The following is a 22,075-nucleotide window of genomic DNA, read 5'->3' as shown; positions in this document are numbered from 1 at the left end:
ACAGGCATGGGACAGCTTTTCTTTTACTGTCTCCAGAGCCCCTCTACATGTGAGCAGCTCATGGCTCTGGAAGAAACTGAGAAATAGAGCAATCCTAACCAGAAATGAGTGGCTCAAGTACACACACTAGAAAAATGCAAGTTAGAAACCCCAGGAGCTTCCAGGTTGGTGAACACGTAGTACCCTTGCAGAGGGCATCAAAGCTCTGTGCCCTGTCCCCATGCCTGGCCCTATGCATCTCTTCCATCTGGCTGTTCCTGAGTTATATCCTTTTATAAAAACCAGTGATCTAACGGAAAAAAACAAAAAGCAAAACAACAACAAAAAACCAAACCTCCGTTTTTTATTGTGCTGCTTCACTTTAAATATTATGGAATGTTCACTTCTTGTATTCCTGCTCTCGTAATCAACTGAACAACTTGGTCACGTATGGCTTTTTAGCAAATAAACTAGGATTTAACATAACATTAAGGAAGACAAGCAGGCAAGCAGGAGTGCAAAAAATTCTACGGTTCTGATTCTCATCTTAAAACAAGGAGGACACAGGAAATTTATATGAGTTTCACATGCTGAGGATAATCTTCTGGAAAACCCCATATGGCATGTTGCTCTTATTACCCTGGCACAGCACTACATTAGGATGAGAAAGTTTTGAATAGCTTAAAAGTTCTGAGTAGCATAAATCTGGATGTGAGATAGGCTCGTCTGGTTGAACACTGTGTAAAACAGGGCCAGAATCACAAGGCTCAATTCCCATATATAACAACTGATTTTTCTGATTTGATCAAATGAAAACCTAACTGTGACCTAAACCCTATCATTTGTCTTTAACATATGTGCTCTTCGGAGCAAGGGGAAAAGGACAAAGTAGCATGGAGAAATAGACCACATCTAAATCATGTGGCCAGTTGACTATGTTGATAAAGAGGTGGCAAAATGTATAAACAGATAGTCTAAGTGTTCTCCCTAAAACACTGACAACTAAAGGAAACTGTATCATCAACATATTAAAATAAGACAAGTGAATACATAAAAAAAGTGAAACATTTAAACCACTGTAAGAGTTTTTCTAAATACCTCCTATAATACACAAAACAAAAACAGTTTTCACTCTTTTTCTCAGGGAAAAAAAAGCATTGCCTTACCATCTGTTTGAGGTTTGCTCAGAAAAATTGTGCTTGCCCTTGGGTGGTCAGAAGGGTTTGGTTCCAAAGCTAAGTCTGTATAGGAAGAAGAGAAAAAGGTGTGGTGATTTAGTTGAGTAGAAAAATACATGATTTTAAAGATAGCTACACATTGATTGAAACCACTTTTAATAGTCTTGAGAAGAGCTTTTAGTAATGACAAAAAGGCAATTTTAGTAAAGGCACAATATAAAAATTCTATTGGGAAACAGCAAAATTGTAGAAACTCTCCATACATGTGGAATAAAACCATGGCTATGTCTTAGACTTCTTTAACTTGCACCTAAATAATCTATGCCATTTTTAGATGAATCATATATGTGACTCCCCTCCTATTTATCAATTAAAAATTCAGTCACCCTCTTTTAAAGCTGATATTACTAGCACATTCCAGGAACAGTCTCAAGAAGCAAGTTATGCTGTGGCCAACTACTGTCAGATACCAGCTCAATATATCAAATATGCCAAAACAAAGTGAGTTGCTTTTGGCAAATGTTCTTCAGACAATCAAATGGCTAATTCTAACTCCATTCAACAAATGAACTCATTTAATTGGCTGTGGTTTATCTGGGGGCTATTCATCATGGCAGATTTAAGAGGACTACATAAAAGTTCAATGTTCTAATCTAGAGGAACACTTCCATGATAGTGATTTTTAACTTTGCCCTCTATTTCCAAAGCTAAACTCACTTCTTCATTCCACGCTGCATGATTAATTTGGGGCTTCAATAAGAGTACTTTCTGGAGCAGATCATAGGGCTACTAGAAAAAAATTTTGGCCATACCTACACGAAAAGGTGGGTCTGCCTGTAGCCCACCTTGCACCAAGGTGGGATAGCGTCTTCTATTTAGGCAGAAATACAAAACAAGCACAAGCTACCACACAGGATAGTAAGGTTGTTGTTTAAAACAAACAAACAAACATAAAAGCCCTATGACACTTCCTCAGCAAAGTCCATCTCAAACCATTTAACCAATCTTTTAAGAAACTGGACCAAGATTCAGATAAAGAGTAATGGTTAAGGCAATTATTTCCCAAACCACATCATAACTGATCTGTTTTTGAAAGATGGCTTTGATGGTCAAAGTGAAATACAAATATATCCCTGCCTCTTAGAGAATCCAAAGAATACACACATTGATATATTAAAAACTAATTAGTCTAGTAGTGAATTCTGTCTAACCCAGCATTCCACAAATGTATCTACCTAGAATCCCCTTTTCCCACCCAGAAAGAATTTTGCACGAACAGTAATTTGGGACTTCCCGTTTTAACAGGAATCTGAGCCATCCATTTGAATGTCATTGCCAGCACTAGTAATTTACAGAGCTAAACCAACTGCTTTGTTCTTCATGAAAATTCCTGCACTGAATTTGAAGTTTATCAAGCTGCTTTTGGAGAAAATATTCTATTCAACATTTTTATGTAAAAGACCCATATAATTATTTTAAAGTTTTTTTCTCCTACATATTTGAAAAACTAAGACAATGGGAAAATAAATTATTTCAGCTGTACACAAAATGGCAGGCAGAGACTTTCACAGCTGCCTCTAACCTATAGCTTCCGAAAGAATTCATGACTACTTACCTATACCAAAAAGAAAGTAAATAGACTACATTTGAATCTAAAAAATAAGCAGAAATGTTTGCAAAGTAGCTGTATTATTTATCAGTGTCTATGGCATGGTAAAACTTAACAATTTTCAATGGAAGTCCAGGAAAATTAAGTGCCAGAATCAAAGAGAAGCAAGCTTTAACACACACACACACACACACACCCGCCAAACCAAGATGTGCTACTACACATCTAAATACAAAAATCAAGAAGGCTGGGATAAAAGAAATGACAACATGCAAAAAAAAAAAAAGTAAACTTAGCCCAAGTGACCAGAAAAAAGCTGGCACTCTCCCTACTCTATCCTAGGGGGTTCAAAGGTAGGCACAGGACCCAGGACCGGCCAATCAATCACAGCTGTCCTGGGACTTCCCAAGAAAAGAGAAAGGCAGAACTGAACTCTAGGATCCTTAGCTAGTCTTGAGCTGCTGGACACTCCCCTTGCTATCATGAGGGGAAAGGCTTTTCAGGAGACATCAACAGAGGGGAGCAGAACTGAGGAGATCATTTAACTCCTGGGTCAAGTAGTGCTCAACTCTGTGATGTTCTTTTAACTTGCAACTGAAGGAGACCTGGTTAATCAGCAGTACTGATGATCACACTAAAGGTGGGGAAAGGTAAAAGTCACTTGCTCATTCCTTTAACAAATATCATGAACAAAAATCTGCATGAGACAAAACGATGCTCTGTTTAAAAATTACACACAACCATTCACAATCATTAACACACAATGATTCACAACCGTTACTTTTAGTTGCTTTTCTTATACGTTAAAAAAAGCTCTAATTAGTGTACAATTTATGTCTTCTTGTTACCAACAAGCGCTCTCCACCCCACTGTTGCATATTTATTGTCTAATGAATACACACTGGCCCATCAAGTGTTATTCCTATACTGGACTTAGCCAATCCCCTATTGCTGGGGATTGGTGCTTACAAAGTTCTATTCTTAAAATATTATGAGGAAAATCTTCATGTACATAGTTTTTTAAAATAATGGTTTTATCTCCTTAGCAAAGATCTTCGGAAGTGGAATGACTAAGCCAAAAGGTTAGATCACTTTCACGGCTCCATGTACAATGCTAAATTGCTTCCTAAAGAAGGTGGGGGGCACATTAGGGTATAATGCTACCAATCATGACATTTTGAGTTCCTACCCTTGCTTTGGATACTTGAAAAAAAAAAAAAAATTCCTACTGATATGAATGAGGAACCTCACTGTAGATCTAATTTGTATTTCTTTTGATTACACAGTTTGACCATTTTCCCACAGTTATCAGTGTTATTTCCACCTTGGTGAGTTGGCCTATCATTTGAATGTACTGTAAACACCAGGGCCCTACTGCTGTCAGTTTGCATGAGGTTTTCAGAAAATATTAATCTTTTGTTTATAGCCTATATAACTAACAATTTCCCATATAACTTGCACTTTTTGCTAATGAAAAATACCACATCACTATCTTATAGAATGGACATGTGAGCCATTAGACAGTAAACTCATACATACACACAATATTTCTGCACTTCCCATTAACTATCTTCCCAAGAGCCTAAGGAGACTATGATAAAACCTACCACACTCTTCACTATCACAAAGGTAAGACTGCCAACTATTAAGCAAAGCTTTACCACCCACCATCCCTCTCATCCCTCTCCCCACCACAAGCACACACAGTAATTTAGAGACTTCAGGAAATTACTGTGCATTCAGGAAATTACATGGATTCTTCCGAAAGTTATTTCTTTAGAAACCTCTAAGAATGTTTTACCCAGGAGAAATATTCTTGAGCTCATGATTAGGGGTTATGATTAAAACTGTATTTTAAGACCCATCATTTTTGTATTATCAATTTAAATTGCAACTTATCTGACAGCATGATAGGTCGATGTAGAAAAAGTATGATTAAAAAAAAATTAAACTCGGTCTTAATGTAAACATTCCTCAGAGGAAACCTGTAAAACACCACCGACACTGAATACTGTTTTTCCTCCAATCTAAGATTCTACCAGTTGTTAAGATCCATCTCAATTGCAGTTGTTAAAAGTGTGAAAACATAGGCAACTTAGAACAAATGAAATGCATTACTGAAGGCTAAAAGTGTTAAAACTATGCTATCAAACTGTCGATAAATGATTTTTCCTTGTTAAAATATTAGAGGGAGAGGGAAGTGACCAAGAAAGCATCTGACAGAAGCAGCATATTTCAGAAAGCGATTAATATCAACATATTGATTTCAATATATTCCAAATAAACAGGAGATGTCAGCAGTTTCTGGGCCAACTGCTGAGCACCAGTTCACTTAACGGTGACCACTGCGTTTACTGAACTGCCCTAGCGTCCCTGTACCGCACAGTGTATTAGTTTTATGGCTCATAAGACAAACATTACAACCCTTACAATTACCATGGAAACTGATGACTTCATCTCTCTGAGTCCACGCTTGCCACCGCAGTCAGGGAGGTCCCGCCAGCCGGCCCTGAGCTGGGCGGCCTCACCAGCGGGGACACAGCAGGCTCCTGCACCTGCCAGGCTACTGCTCACCCAAGCCTTGACCCTGCTTTCCTAGCTTCTGACCATCCTGGCTTCCAAACTTCCCAGCTCTGGTTTCCAACTGCTTCTGTACCTGCCTCTACCCTGGTTCTCAGTTTTGCCTTATTTTAATCCTCAATCAGTGTTACAGTGATCATGACTGAGAGGTGACACATAGGTAAGTACACCTGGCTTTATATATTTCTAAAGAGTACTTTACTCAGTTTCTTGGACTTTTAAGAACCTTTCTGGGTTGCAAGTTACTTTCATTTCATTTCACATTACGCAGTGTTACTGTTTTAACTCTTAAGTTTTATTACTTTAATACACTAAACCAACAACAACAAAAAAGGGTGAGAAAAAAGGTAGTATTCCAAAGAAGCTCACATAATGTCAACAATAAATTCTGTTCCTATATGCCATGCATTTGGAATTTACAGTCCTACTCTCTATCAATACTCATTTTTAAAACCTTGGACAACTCAATTTATACCTAAGAGAAGAATTCCTACACTACCTAACTCAGAACATGGTGAGAATCAAATGAAATGCAAGAGCAATCTATATACTACAGCCTATTTTAGACCCTTATTAATATCGCTTTTTTGTTCAAGCCACTGTTGGCTCTCACCTGAGCTACCGCACCAGCCTCCTAACTGGTCTCCCTCTCTGCTTCCTTCCACCCTTACAGTCTATTCTCACACAGTAGCTGGTCTGATCTCCCTCCACCCTCTCTACCCCCCTTCCCTTTTTCTAAGAATTAACATCATTCCCCTGCATATAATCCTTCAATGGTTTCCCATTACAATTAGGCTAAAATTCATATTTTTTGGTCAAGGCCCACTAGGCATACAAGGTCTTAATCCCCCATATTCCTCCTGGCATTCATTCACTCAGCTGCAGCCACCCATCTTTCTGTCCTTGGCACGCATCAAGCATATTCCCTTCTTAGGAACTGCACAGAAGCCTCTTCTCCCACAGCCTCACATGGCTCTCTTAGGACTGCTCATGGGTCGCTTAAGGAGAGAAGCTGTCTTTAACCACCCCTTGTAAAACTGTCCTCCTCCCCAGCCCATTACCTTCATTTTCTTTCTTAGTGTTCTCACTACCTGATGTTATTCTTGTGTCGTCAGCCCCCAGGCACCTCTAGAAAGGAAGGACCTGAGTTAGGATACGGGTTTTGTCTTGTCTAACCACTGTTTGTCCTGCCTCTGGAATGGTGCCTAATAATCAGGTTTCAGTGTACCCAAAACCAGTTAAGTTTCTCCCAATTTTCCCACATCATCTAAGATTTCTTCTAATGCTGTCTTTTGATGTGTCTGTCACCTAAGACCAGAGTTAATTTCAGATCTCTTAGAGTAGTAGTTTAGTTACTCAGAATCAAAGACACAAGACAGGTTACCAAGAACCACGAAAACCTAAAAGAGGAAATCTAATGTTCAGTGAAAAATCAATGGTAACTTTAATTTGGGAAGAGAACATTTAATGTTAAAATACCTTTACTACAAAATGACTCACCCTATGAATTTAATGAAGTCGTAAGACAAAGTGTGCAATCAGAATGCTATAGGGAAGTATCAATACAATGCATCAGTTTTTACCTGTGTCCCCTGAATAAAGCATTATAATGGGATTATAAAAGATGCTCAACCATAAAGGCTGGGTAAATGAATTATGCTCCAACCATTCGATGGCACAGTAAACAGTTGGTAAAAGGCAGGCTGTAGAGCTATGCGCAGTTGCATGGAAATACATCACCCTGGAGCACTCTCTAGGTGCCAGCACAGTTCCAGGAGCTTCATGTCGTTACTTTTCTTTATAACAAAAAGTGACAAAGTGGCACATAAAGAACAATCCCATCTTTGTAAAATAAACACAATGTTATGTTTATATGCATACAAAAGGTTCAGGAAGAATCAACACCAAAATATTAATAAAAATTCTGGATATTCTGAGTGTGAGTGAAGGACTTTTCTGTGTTTTCTAAATCTTTTACATCAAATGTTTATTAATACTGTCACCAAAAAAAGGAAAGATCTGTTGCTCAGAGGTTTTTCCACATCATATTGCCAATTCCTTCCCTACCCACTCTTTAGGGGGATGGGAGGTAGGGGTCACTTGAGAGAGCACCTTTCACCAGAAAATTAGCAAAGCTCCTAAGGTCAGAACATAAAGGCTGTATGAAAAGTTGATGAATAAAAATAAAATCAGATAATAGGACCGTAGCATCTTATTTTCTATTATGACACTACCATCAGTTATATTAGATATACTGTTAAAGACAAAGTAGTAAAAAATTCTTTTGAGTCTATCTGAAATCTATACTACGTTCTTAGGAGTTACTTTTTTGAGATGGCTTGAAGAAATCATGTTCTTCTCCAATGTTTCTGAAGAACAAGACAGAGCATCATTTATGGACGATTTTCTCTAAGTAACCAAATAATTCTTCACTGTAGAAAAGCCAAAATGTTTTATATCTGAGTAGGTATTTCTCAGTTTCCAGGGAAACTGATACAAAATTGTCTGAAATAAAGACATTAAGAGCAAACTTCCAATGTGCCTGTGCTTTATATTTGGTGTTCTGATCTTGTTTCTATGGAAACTTAATTAGTAGGCAAATGCTGAAATTGAGGTTTCTCTTATCACTTTATTGAATGCCCCCCCAAAAAAGACAAATTGAAATGAAATTTTAACAATCCTGTTAAACATAAAAAGGTAAATTCTGTACTCATGAACTCTATTTTTCCAGTTCCTGATTTAGCACTCCTTCCTTATCATACATAGTCGTATGCTAAATGCTTAGTACCTTACCTGCCCGCTTACCAGCTTTCCCTAATGTCCCTCTGTCCAGGGCATTCTCGGCTTCAATTGGATTTCACCAGAACAAACTCTTTAAATTATATCAACGTGTTTACCTGACTGATAAATTTAGGCTATTTCATGACTTCTACTTTTATTCATATCCATTGCAATGTATGTACAGACAGAGAATGGAGAGGTAAATGTTGCTTCTGAGTTGTGTACAATCAACTGGAATGGCAATAATCAAAACTGGAGTATGCTGAGATAGGCCTAACTTATGGATAAATTATAAAATATAAGGTGCACTCTAAACAGTTTCTTAAGCATCCCAAGAACTGAATTTGGCATATCTACCACCTCCCAAGTCTGTCTCTTTTGTTCAGTAGCTGTGTTACACAGTCATTTCAGATCTCTAAGTCTTGGCTTCTTCATCGGCAACAGAGGGAGAATATATACGGGCCTTATTTGTAGATGGAAGGGCCAAGTGAAATACACAAGAAAATGCATTGTACATCTTAAAAGAATTCTATAAAGGTCCAATTTTCGTCTCTCATCCTACACTAGCCAACTACTAACTGTTTTTAAAAATCATTTAGAGGCTTACCTTATAGCAACAAGCAGAGCAGTTTTCACAAGTACTTACATGCTTTGTGTTTAAAGTTACAATTAATTCACATAATTTGTTCATTCTTTCACAATATCTAACTATTCTGAAAAGGGAGTACTTTCCACTTACAAAGCCACGTCCATCATAACGGTGAATCCACAGGCTTAATTATTCTAACTTTTAAAGAAATTAAATAAACCCAACTAAGTGAAGTACCACGGTCTTGATTTGATGAAGATGATAACGATAGTTAACATTTGGCAAACACTATGCGCCCGCCCCCGTTCCAAGTGAGGTACTCATTTAACCCTCGGGAACAAAATCCTCAGAAACCTTCATTTTACAGATTTTACAGAAGCTAAGTAACGTTCCCAAGGTCACATGATTGCTCAGGGGTGTGGCCAGGATTTGATCCCTGATTGTGTGGATCCCCAAAGGCACCTTATTGTGATCATCAGAAAATAAAGGTAGAAGTCAAATTTGGTTGGAAGTGGCATAGGGTATCAGGATTTTCTTTTTTTAAGGAGGAACAATATTTTGATGTGGATTTTAAAATACTTTCCCTTCATTCAACATTGATTAGTCCCTCCTACATGCCAGGCACCCGTGTGTGAAAAATGGTCCTGCCCTCAGTGACCTCAGGCACGGTGAGAAAACAAAGACTTAGAAAGCCCAATAGTCTGAGGTCACACTGCTGCAAAGTACTTAAACCTGAAATTCAAACCTAGATCTATTAACCCCAAGTAGATGCTGGGGTAAAGAGCTTGGTTTTCTTCCCAGAAACAGGAGAGCCATTGAATGTTGTGAAGTTAAGGAGTCACTATCAGGTGGTTTGTAGTGAGGTCACGCTTGAGAATAAGTAGGACTGATGGAAGCAACAAAACCCATTAAGAGACTTTATATTCATCTAAGAGAGGAGTGAGGGTTCAAACTAAAGGCAGTGGCAGAGATTGGAGTGCAGGGAAAGGATCTGAGGTCATTTGGGAGGTAGAATAGAAGTGCTCAGTGACTAGATATGGAGCGGGAAGGGGAAAAGAGAAGCAAAAATGGCTGCTAGGGTTCTGGCTTAGGGAACTATGTAGAGTGTGGTTACTTTTTCTTAGATAGTGCAGGAAAAGGAAGAGGTTTGGGAAGGAAGATCATTTTGGGTTCTGTTAAGCGGAACATGGAAATGGAGCTCTCTGGTTGAAAGTAAGCCTCTGCAGGCTAAGTCCATTTTGTGATATCCCAACTTATGTTTTCAAAAATAACACATTAAATCAATTTAAAAATGTGATTGGGGAAATTCCCTAATGTTGACAGCTAAGAATATCACATTTTTCATGGAGCAACTTGGAATCTATGGTTTTAGTAAATGAGGCATCCTATGTAAAATAAAACTGGTAAATGAGAGCTCTACCCACCACCAGAGCCTCCCATCAAGCCTCTTAGATAGCCTCAACCACCAGAGGGCAGACAGCAGAAGCAAGAAAAACTACAATCCTGCAGCCTGTGGACCAAAAACCACAGTTACAGAAAGATAGACAAGATGAAAAGGCAGAGGGCTATGTACCAGATGAAGGAACAAGAAAAAACCCCAGAAAAACAACTAAATGAAGTGGAGATAGGCAACCTTCCAGAGAAAGAATTCAGAATAATGAGAGTGAAGATGATCCAGGACCTCGGAATAAGAATGGAGGCAAAGATGGAGAAGATGCAAGAAATGATTAACAAAGACCTAGAAGAATTAAAGAACAAACAAACAGAGATGACCAATACAATAACTGAAATGAAAACTACACTAGAAGGAATCAATAGCAGAATAACTGAGGCAGAAGAACGGATAAGTGACCTGGAAGACAGAATGGTGGAATTCACTGCTGCGGATCAGACTAAAGAAAAAAGAATGAAAAGAAATGAAGACAGCCTAAGAGACCTCTGGGACAACATTAAACGCAACAACATTCGCATTATAGGGGTCCCAGAAGGAGAAGAGAGAGAGAAAGGACCCGAGAAAATATTTGAAGAGATTATAGTCGAAAACTTCCCTAACATGGGAAAGGAAATAGCCACCCAAGTCCAGGAAGCGCAGAGAGTCCCATACAGGATAAACCCAAGGAGAAACACGCCGAGACACATAGTAATCAAAGTGGCAAAAATTAAAGACAAAGAAGAATTATTGAAAGCAGCATGGGAAAAACGACACATAACATACAAGGGAACTCCCATAAGGTTAACAGCTGATTTCTCAGCAGAAACTCTGCAAGCCAGAAGGGAGTGGCATGATATACTTAAAGTGATGAAAGGGAAGAACCTACAACCAAGATTACTCTACCCGGCAAGGATCTCATTTAGATTTGATGGAGAAATCAAAAGCTTTAGAGACAAGCAAAAGCTAAGAGAATTCAGCACCACCAAACCAGCTCTACAACAAATGCTAAAGGAACTTCTCTAAGTGGGAAACACAAGAGAAGAAAAGGACCTACAAAAACAAACCCAAAACAATTAAGAAAATGGTCATAGGAACATCCATATCGATAATTACCTTAAACGTGAATGGATTAAATGCCCCAACCAAAAGACATAGACTGGCTGAATGGATACAAAAACAAGACCCATATATATGCTGTCTACAAGAGACCCACTTTAGACCTAGGGACACATACAGACTGAAAGTGAGGGGATGGAGAAAGACATTCCATGCAAATGGAAATCAAAAGAAAGCTGGAGTAGCTATACTCATATCAGATAAAATAGACTTTAAAATAAAGAATGTTACAAGAGACAAGGAAGGACACTACATAATGATCAAGGGATCAATCCAAGAAGAAGATATAACAATTATAAATATATATGCACCCAACACAGGAGCACCTCAATACATAAGGCAACTGCTAACAGCTATAAAAGAGGAAATTGACAGTAACACAATCATAGTGGGGGACTTTAACACCTCACTTACACCAATGGACAAATCATCCAAAATGAAAATAAATAAGGAAACAGAAGCTTTAAATGACACAATAGACCAGATAGATTTAACTGATATATATAGGACATTCCATCCAAAAACAGCAGATTACAAGTTCTTCTCAAGTGCGCGCGGAACATTCTCCAGGATAGATCACAATTTGGGTCACAAATCAAGCCTCAGTAAATTTTAAAAAATTGAAATCATATCAAGCATCTTTTCTGACCACAACGCTATGAGATTAGAAATGAATTACAGGGAAAAAAACGTAAAAAAGACAAACACATGGAGGCTAAACAATACGTTACTAAATAACCAAGAGATCACTGAAGAAATCAAAGAGGAAATAAAAAAATACCTAGAGACAAATGACAATAAAAACACGACGACCCAAAGCCTATGGGATGCAGCAAAAGCAGTTCTAAGAGGGAAGTTTATAGCTATACAAGCCTACCTAAAGAAACAAGAAAAATCTCAAGTAAACAATCTAACCTTACACCTAAAGAAACTAGAGAAAGAAGAACAAACAAAACCCAAAGTTAGCAGAAGGAAAGAAATCATAAAGATCAGAGCAGAAATAAATGAAATAGAAACAAAGAAAACAATAGCAAAGATCAATAAAACTAAAAGCTGATTCTTAGAGAAGATAAACAAAATTGATAAGCCATTAGCCAGACTCATCAAGAAAAAGAGGGAGAGGACTCAAATCAATAAAATCAGAAATGAAAAAGGAGAAGTTACAACAGACACCGCAGAAATACAAAGCATCCTAAGAGACTACTACAAGCAACTTTATGCCAATAAAATGGACAACTTGGAAGAAATGGACAAATTTTTAGAAAGGTATAACCTTCCAAGACTGAACCAGGAAGAAACAGAAAATATGAACAGACCAATCACAAGTAATGAAATTGAAACTGTGATTAAAAATCGTCCAACAAACAAAAGTCCAGGACCAGATGGCTTCACAGGTGAATTCTATCAAACATTTAGAGAAGAGCTAACACCTATCCTTCTCAAACTCTTCCAAAAAATTGCAGAGGAAGGAACACTCCCAAACTCGTTCTATGAGGCCACCATCACCCTGATACCAAAACCAGACAAAGACACTACAAAAAAAGAAAATTACAGACCAATATCACTGATGAATATAAATGCAAAAATCCTCAACAAAATACTAGCAAACAGAATCCAACAACACATTAAAAGGATCATACACCACGATCAAGTGGGATTTATCCCAGGGATGCAAGGATTCTTCACTATACGCAAATCAATCAATGTGATACACCATATTAACAAATTGAAGAATAAAAACCATATGATCATCTCAATAGATGCAGAAAAAGCTTTTGACAAAATTCAACACCCATTTCTGATAAAAACTCTCCAGAAAGTGGGCATAGAGGGAACCTACCTCAACATAATAAAGGCCATATATGACAAACCCACAGCAAACATCATTCTCAATGGTGAAAAACTGAAAGCATTTCCTCTAAGATCAGGAATGAGACAAGGATGTCCACTCTCACCACTATATTCAACATAGTTCTGGAAGTCCTAGCCACGGCAATCAGAGAAGAAAAAGAAATAAAAGGAATACAAATTGGAAAAGAAGAAGTAAAACTGTCGCTGTTTGCAGAAGACATGATGCTATACATAGAGAATCCTAAAACTGCCACCAGAAAACTGCTAGAGCTAATTAATGAATATGGTAACGTTGCAGGATACAAAATGAATGCACAGAAATCTCTTGCATTCCTATACACTAATGATGAAAAATCTGAAAGAGAAATTATGGAAACACTCCCATTTACCATTGCAACAAAAAGAATAAAATACCTAGGAATAAACCAAAAAAACACAAAAAAACTGGTAAATGAAAACAACATTTAAAATTGTGTTGTCATTAGAGTATACACAAAGTAATTGAAGCTGTAGGTATAGAAGTGATTGCCTTGAGAAGACATGTATAATAAGGAAAGGAAGAAAGGAAGGAAGGAAAGAAGGAAGGAAGGAGGGGAAGAAAGAAAGCAAGAAGGAAGGAAGAGAAGGAAGGGAAGGAAAGAAGAGGTCTTCAAAAATAGGGAGATTTAAGTGGTATTTACGTAAACCTGCCAAAGGGAGCGGTGGCAATCAAGGGACCTGAGTATTAATTAGGAATGACTGATCACGTGAGTCCCATGAGGGTAGGGATCACATCTGCTTCTCATTTCTGGAGCAGAGCACCTAGCACAGTACCTGGCCAGTAGATGCTCCATTCGCAATTGTCCAGTGTTGTCCGTGGGGCAGGAAAGCTACAAATACCATTGGCTGCGGCAACTGGGTGACTGGGGATGTGTGCAAGCTGGATGGCAGGCAGTGAGTAAAGAAATGAATAGGGAACAGAAGTGCCCTTGACCGGTGGGGAGGGCCGCGCTGTGCACCCCTCTGCTCTCGCTGCAGGGAGATGGCTTAGCGACTTCTCCTGGGGAGGTTCCTGGCCTCCATAATCTGCAGGAAGCCCTCTCAGAGTCCGTGGGCGCCCCTTGCCTCCAGGGCCCTGCAGACCCCACAGCACAGTCCTAATAACCTGACAGTAACACCCAGCCAAGCCCAGTCAATATACACCACCAGAGTCTGTACAATGACCTTTAACATCCAGGATGGACCAGACTTTCAAGACTGAGTTGTCAACAGTGAGACACCAGTGGTTGTGGATTTCCATGCACAGTGATGTGGTCCCTGCAAGATCCTGGGGCCAAGGTTAGAGAAGGTGGTGGCCAAGCAGCATGGAAAGGTGGTGCTGGCCAAGGCGGATATTGATGACCACACAGACCTCGCCATAGAGTATGAGGTATCAGCTGTGCCCACCGTGCTGGCCATCAAGAATGGGGATGTGGTGGACAAGTTTGTGGGCATCAAGGATGAGGACCAGCTGGAGGCCTTCCTGAAGAAGCTGATTGTCTGACAAGCAGGGAAGCGTCCTGACTGCCCCTGCCCACCTGGGCCCCGTGGTCCCGGGTGACCCAGATAGAACTCATAGCCCTTCTGTGCCGGCCCTTCCTACCTCCTCCCTCTGCCTGGCCCCTGTGGGTCCGTGCTTTGGAGACCAGGCCTCCAAACACAGGAGCCTCAAGTGCTCCCAACCTGGCTGACCGCCAGGGTGGCCGCCCAAGGAGCGGTGCCGCCACCGAGCTGGGACAGCCGTCTCCTCACCCACTCTCTGCTCCTTCTAGGGCTTGTTGCCGTGCTCCCAGGATGCTGGGACAGAGTCCCGGGGCCAGCCTGCAGTAACAGCTTGGTCTCCCTTCTCCCTTCTGATCTGAACCCCGGTGCCTGGCTCATCTGCCTCCTGCATTTTTCTTTCCTGCTGCTGTTTTGTAAAAACAAAAAAAAAACAAAAAAAAAACAGAAGAAGCAAAAAAGAAACCCAGGGCTTCCCTGGTGGCGCAGTGGTTGAGAATCTGCCTGCTAATGCAGGGGACACGGGTTTGAGCCCTGGTCTGGGAGGATCCCACATGCCGCGGAGCAACTAGGCCCGTGAGCCACAACTACTGAGCCTGCGCGTCTGGAGCCTGTGCTCCGCAACAAGAGAGGCCGCGATAGTGAGAGGCCCGCGCACCGCGATGAAGAGTGGCCCCCGCTTGCCACAACTAGAGAAAGCCCTCGCACAGAAACGAAGACCCAACACAGCCATAAATAAATTAATTAATTAATTACCAAAAAAAACAACCCATAGAATACAGTACCAACAGCGGACCCTAATACAATCCACGGTCGTTGGTGATAACGATGTGTCAATGTAGGTCCATTTATTGTAACAAACGTACCACTCTGGTGTGGGATGTTGATGATGGGGAAGGCTGTGCATGTGTGAGGGCAGGGGGAGTATATGAGAAGTCGCTGTACTTTCTACTCATTTTGCTAATGTTTTGTTATTTGTAATTTCTTCTTCTAAAAAAAAGAGGATATTAAAAAAAAAAAAGAAATGAGTTATCAAGCCATGAAAAGACACGAAGGAACCTTAAGTGCATATTGCTAAATAAAAGAAGCCAATCTGAAAAGGCTGCATACTGAATGACTCCAACTATATGACATTCTGGGAAAGAAAGTAAAAAGATGTGATAGTCAGGGGTCAAGGGTCAAGGCGGGGTGAGGAAGTGATGATTAGGTGAAACACAGGAGATATTTAAGGCAGTGAAACTATTCTGTAGGATACCGTATTGATGGATACATGACATTATTTGTCAAAACCTACGGAACTGTATAACACAAAGAGCGAATCCTAATGCAAACTATGGACTTTAGTTAGTAATGCTATATGAATATTGGTTCATCAATTGTAATAAATTGTAACTGCACTAAGGCAAGAGAACTAAGAGAGAACTAAGAACCGCACTAAGGAGAAACTGTGAGTGGGAAAAGGAGAGGATATATGGAAACTCTCTGTACTATCTGCTCAATTTTCTTTTTTTTTAATTTTATTTTACTTTATTTCTTTATTTCTTTATTTTTGGCTGTGTTGGGTCTTCGTTGCTGCACGCGGGCTTTCTCTAGTTGTGGTGAGCGGGGCCACTCTTTGTTATGGTGCACAGGCTTCTCATTGTGGTGGCTTCTCTTGTTGTGGAGCACAGGCTGTAGGCGCACAGGCTTCAGTAGTTGTGGCACGCGGGCTCAGTAGTTGTGGCTCACGGGCTCTAGAGCGCAAGCTCAGTAGTTGTGGCACATGGGCTTAGTTGCTCTGTGGCATGTGGGATCTTCCCAGACCAGGGATCAAACCCGTGTCCCCTGCATTGGCAGGAGGATTGTTAACCACTGCACCACCAGGGAAGCCCTATCTGCTCAATTTTCTGTAAACCTAAAACTGCTTTAAAAAATTGTTTATTAATTTTGTAAAAAGTGCAACCCATGGCTTGACCAGTTCTGTATATACCACTTTCTTAGGCAGTAAATTATCTTTGCAGAGCGCCTTTGGGCAACAAGCAATGATGCAGCATAGCCCACATAGACAGAAGGGTTTTGAAGACAACAAGCCTTCAAACTCATCCCCCCACTAGAGTGTGAGCAGGAATGACAGAAGGGGGAACAGAATGTGGTGTGTGGAACCCTGGGTCCCCCTTTTAGCTACAATCAAGGAGTCACTGAGCACATGAAGGCAGCCTCGCAGGGGTAGCACCGCTCTAAGAAACAAGCGACACTTCTGACTTGTTTTACCCAAATAACTTAAATAAGCAGATAATAACCAAGTGATTCATCCTACATGATCTTCAGTTTTCCCATTGATACAACTGACAGTATTATGCATTATAGATGCTGCTGTGTTGTTTTCAAGCCTTCCTTGAAAGCCTTAACAAAAACGTCAAAACATCCTCGCATGTGATACTGATGATAAGGAAGTGGATATGTGTGATCACATATGAGATATCTTATTAAGGAAAGTGTGGGAGGGTTCTTCTTTAGAATATTTTCAAAAAGCTCTTCTAAACACTAGATATATTTTTTATTACTTTTACTGCTGTTATTCTCCTACTTGTTACCTGAAGTTTTGTCTAAGGACCGCAGGGGTTTTCTTAACCTTACAAGTAAGTTTCTGTTGAGTAGAACCTCGTCATGCTACTTGTTGCTATTGATAGAGATTGTTAAGCCAACAGTGAAAGCAATCTGTCCTCTCAATGCATGGTAGCACTTCAATACTGGAGATTCTGTAATGAATTTTAAAATCAGAGATGAGAAGCATTTCCCCCACCCACCTGCGATTGGAAAGAGACAATTCAGTAAGACAAAACAGGATGCAGAGCTTAAGAAGTGGGTTAGAGCCCACGAAGTTCTAAGAATCACAACTGTTGAAGAAATATTAAGCAGACCAGAAAATTAGTGAAATGAGTCCAGGTTGAGTGAGACTGAATGCTTTCCCCAAGTCCCACATGGTAACTGCCTTTTTTCTTCTGTAGGGAGAGAAAGAATTGGGAAGAGATTTCAGATTTCTAGAGATTCACTTGAATAGTTCCTACTGCACTGCTCACTGGGACAATATTCTTTTTCCTCCCCAAGGTGGCCATATGCAGCAGCAGTTCACCCCATCCATTCACTCTCATCACTTAGAATGGAGTTGTCCCCATGCAAACATCGAGCAATGGCACCGTGAGAATTGAGAGGCTCATGAAAGCAAGGCTGATGGGAGCCCTGGGGTGTACCCCCAAACTAAAAGGACTCAGGTTGCAAGACCTGTCACTTAACAGTCACAGCAGGATATATTTTTGGTAATTGAAGCCTAATTTGGATTGTGTTTTTGGAAAATGATAACATTAGTTTTCTAAAAACTAGAAAATTTTTTAGGGGGGAGTGGTGGTTCTCTCCAACTCCACTTTGAAGCTAAAATGGCAAACTGTTTAGAATACAAACTTTTCCTTCCCGTGGATTTATGTAGTAGATGTTTCAAAATGACTGGCAAATACATAGAATTCATACAAAGTTAGAGGCAAAAGGGTGCTCCAGAACCCTCTGGTTGAATCTCTTCACTCTATAGTTGAGGAGAATGAGGTCCAGAGAGGCTAAGTGTTATGCCCAAGGGCACACAGCTGGCTCACAAGATGAGACTTGAATCCGGATTGCCTATGTACTGGCCAATGCTCTTCCCTCTCTACTGTGCTCTACTTCCCAGCACCACAAGAGGACACCTACTGTGTCTTGCAGAATCTAGACTATTTTTTGAAAGCTTGGAACTAAACTTGTGACTAATTAGAATACAGTGTTCCACCACCTTTAAGTCACCAGCTAAAATCCACTGCTCCCCGTCGCAGCACGCCCGAGGCCTTCTGGGTAACCAAAGAAAGATTATTGTCTCAACTCAGTTCTCTGTGTCTAGGTACCCACAAAATGGAAATCACTTTACTTGGGGAAGAGCAAGAGGACAAGATGAGATGAAAAGGAAGCATGTTTAAAATGGATAAAAGGAGGCACTTTTTTCCCACTACACACAATTGAACTGGGGAACTCACTGCAGCAGGATATTAAGATCAATGGTGAAGATTTGTATTTTAAAAGATTAGACATTTCACATGCATATCATCAACAGCGACACTCAATGGGATGAAAGTAAGATGGATGAAAGTTCTCAAGCTTCAGTGCATAAGTTGATCACCAACTGGGTCAGGTGAAAAGAAAAAAAGTTGTCTACTGGATTAAAATTTCACAGAAAGGCAGATCTGGGGGGTTCCAGTCATTGCTGCTGTGTAACAAACCACTCCAAAGTAGTGGTGTGAACCAACAGGCATTTTATTATGCACATGGATACGGTGGATCAGGAATTTGGAGAGGGCACAGCAGGGATGGCTTGTCTCTGATTCATGACATCTGGGGCCTCAGTTGGGAAGACTTGAACAACTAGGAATGACTTGAGGTTGGGGGCTGGAATCATCTGGAAGCTTCTTTACCTAACCTGGGATGACTTGAAGGCTCACTCAGCTGGGACTGTCAAGTGGAGCATCTATCTGTAGGTGTCAAGAGGGAGTGTCCCAAGAAAAAGCACTTCCAAAAAACAAGTGTCCCAAGAGACCCAGGCAGAAACTACACGGCCTTTTATGACCTATCCATGGAAGTTTTAGAGCATCACTTCCAACACAGTCCATGGGTCAAAACCGTCACAAGCCCACTGAGATTCAAGAGGAGGAGACTTAGGACCTCCTACATCCCTCCCCTATGGGGAATGGAAAGATCACATTGCAGAAAAACCTGTGGGATGGGAGAGGTTTTCGCAGCCATCTTTGGAAAATGCAATCCCCCAGGGAAGTGGTGGGTGATGTGAGGTTACAAGAACACACAATCTAGTGGAAAAAACTGACATATGAACAGAGAATCACAGTACAATAAAATAAATTTCAAGGTAGTTATTTCCCCCTCTTTTACAAGAATTCTTTTTTTTTCCCTTTGATAAGAGTCATCACATTAAAATTTTTTCATTCATTGTCTGTCTTCTACTAGATTGGAATCTCCATGCATTTAGTTTCCTACTGTAACCCCTGTGCCTAAAACACTACCAAGCCCAAAATAGGCACTCAATAAATATTTGCTGAAAGAGTATATGAGTAAAGTGCTGTAATAGAGAAGTAGTGGGAGGGCTGTGGGAGTACAGGCAATAACAAAGCACTCAGCTTGACAGAAATGACATTTGAGTGGGTCTTGAATGCTCTTGAAGGATAAACAACAATTTTTCTGGTGGAAACAAAAGGGAATAAATTTTTCTCCTTAAATCTCCTCCAGAGACTTCATTAGCCAAGTTTAAGTGGGCAGATCTCATCCTAAGTGTACAGACTGCATGTAGTAGTTACAATGTTCTTGGTTGCAAGTGAAAGAAAACAGGGACTCAAATGTATTAAAAAATAAGCAGCGTATCGTATCACATAACAACAAGTCTGGAGGCCAACAGTTCAGGCAGCCTCAATGCCATCCTTCTTCACTGGGTCAACTTAGCTCCTTTGTGGTTGCAAGATGGTGCCCACAGTGGTAGGCATCACAGGCAGACAAAACAATACCCAGCAGGGGAGAGGACTACTTCTCCTTTGGAGTAAGATCTTTCCCATAATCCCCTGACAGACTTACCTCACACTGGCCCCCACACCACGCCTTATTGGCTAGAACTGTGTCCCATGCATGTATGTAACCTAAACGCTGATAAGAAGAAGGGGAGAAACACGAGCAGTTAGACTAATCACGTGTTACTCCTTGGGGCTTGACCTGAAGCTCCTGCCTCTCCTGAAGCACAGGGCTATGCAGAAAAGGGTGGATTCCCCAACAAAACAGAACAAAACAAATAACGGGGGTTTTGTTAGGAAGGAAAAAGGGGGGATGACTCCTCGGCACATAATCAACAGTGTTTGCAACATTAGGCTTGGGGAAGGTTAATGTTCTGTTTTCTTTGTGGATGACTATTACCTAACAATTTTATTTATTCTTTTTCATGCTTTTTGCTCCTTTCCTTTCTCCTCTGCACTAGTAGTCAGTTGAATAAATCAAGCGCTGTATCAATAGGAAAGAGTGTCATGTGTACAGTGTACATACGAATCTAATTAATCAAAAATATGTTGATTAGACGTGAGTGCACTTTCAGGTAAAAACCTTGATTCAGATGCTTCTGATAGCATAGCCATGCCCAGCTGTTCACCACTTGAATCGTGCTCTTTCATGGCCTTGTGCCCGTTACTTGTGCTGATTCCTCTGTCTAGGAAGTCCTTCTCAGTTTCCTTACCTATAGTGGATACTAGTGATTGCCTCTCCAGCGTCCATTCTATCCTTCTAGTAATTTGCTTGAAGAGATGGCGAACTGCCAAACTACTTTTTTCAGACTCCCTTGCAGCTAGGGTCTTGATCTGAAATAAGTTCAGTCAATCAGGTGCACTTGTGTAAGATTTGGAGGCAGATGCAAGGAGAAGGCATCATTCTGTTGCTGTTGCTGTTGGCCAGCAAGGTTTGAGCAATAATGTTAAGAGGCATTTAATGCTATTGGACTCAATGTCCTGTTTCAGTGTCTAGTCACCAGTTTCATGGGTGTGAAGAGTCCTTGCTGCAGCACCATCCCAACTTCTGGAACATAGCTACTGTGGTAGGCCCGTGAACTCAATAGCCCAGGGGTACCCCCCTGACTTCTGCCCCTCCAGCTCATCAATTTTGTAAGCCTCTGTTTGATTCTCAGTATTAAATATTTCTCTGTTTGAAACACCTAGAGTGGTTTCTTCCTGTACTAAACCCTGACTCATAGATCACCTAATTCATATTCAGCCTTCCAGGCACAGCCTGGGTCTTCCCTGAGCCACCAGGTTGGGCCAGGTGCTTCCTCTGTGCTCCCACCACGTCCTGCCTGGTAAGCCCATGCCTCTTCATCTTTGCACCCCTGGCACCAGTGTTTGGCTCACAGCATGTGCAGCATCAATATTTACCGAACTGAAGCTCCCTCTGCCAAGATACCAGACAGGTCCTGAAATCTAGTCTAAAGGGTGCCCCACCTCATGCCTGGTCTGCAAAGCCCAAAGAACAAGTGGCTCTAGACTTATACTGGATTCTAGATGAATCCAGAGCCCTCAGCTTTTCCGTACTTTAGTCCCCCACACAAGAGGCCACACCAGAATTGAAAATTTGACCTGGTCCCCAGGAAAAGGATGATAAGGAACAAGGGAAGTTGCTTATCTCAAGAGTTACCATCTGGTGGTTTTCAGGACCCTCTACTGCTGGGCCTACAACGAGGCCTGCAGTCAATGGCAGCATAGTCTTTGGAGCGAGGAAAACCCAAGTTGGAAGGTGTGTGCCGTTGTGTAGCAAGTTACTTTCTGAACCTCAGATTCTTAATCTATAAAATGGGGTTGATAACATCAACCTCACAGGATTCTTGGGGGTAAAAGAGATTATATATGTAA

The 22,075-nt window shown here is 40.7% G+C and overlaps 1 protein-coding gene and 1 pseudogene across 1 annotated transcript in view; one reads left to right on the top strand and one right to left on the bottom strand.

Moving 5' to 3' along the window:
- The window catches only part of FLACC1 (flagellum associated containing coiled-coil domains 1), a 91,875-nt gene that overhangs the window by 10,896 nt on the left and 58,904 nt on the right, over window positions 1-22,075 (bottom strand). The window lies entirely within an intron of this gene.
- Window positions 14,122-14,672, top strand: LOC132368631 (thioredoxin, mitochondrial-like; annotated as a pseudogene).

This window comes from Balaenoptera ricei, chromosome 7 (genome assembly GCF_028023285.1).
Source record: "Balaenoptera ricei isolate mBalRic1 chromosome 7, mBalRic1.hap2, whole genome shotgun sequence".
Classification (NCBI taxonomy): Eukaryota; Metazoa; Chordata; class Mammalia; order Artiodactyla; family Balaenopteridae; genus Balaenoptera; species Balaenoptera ricei.
The sequence above is the reverse complement of the archived record's forward strand: the minus strand, read 5'-3'. Positions and strand labels throughout refer to the sequence as shown.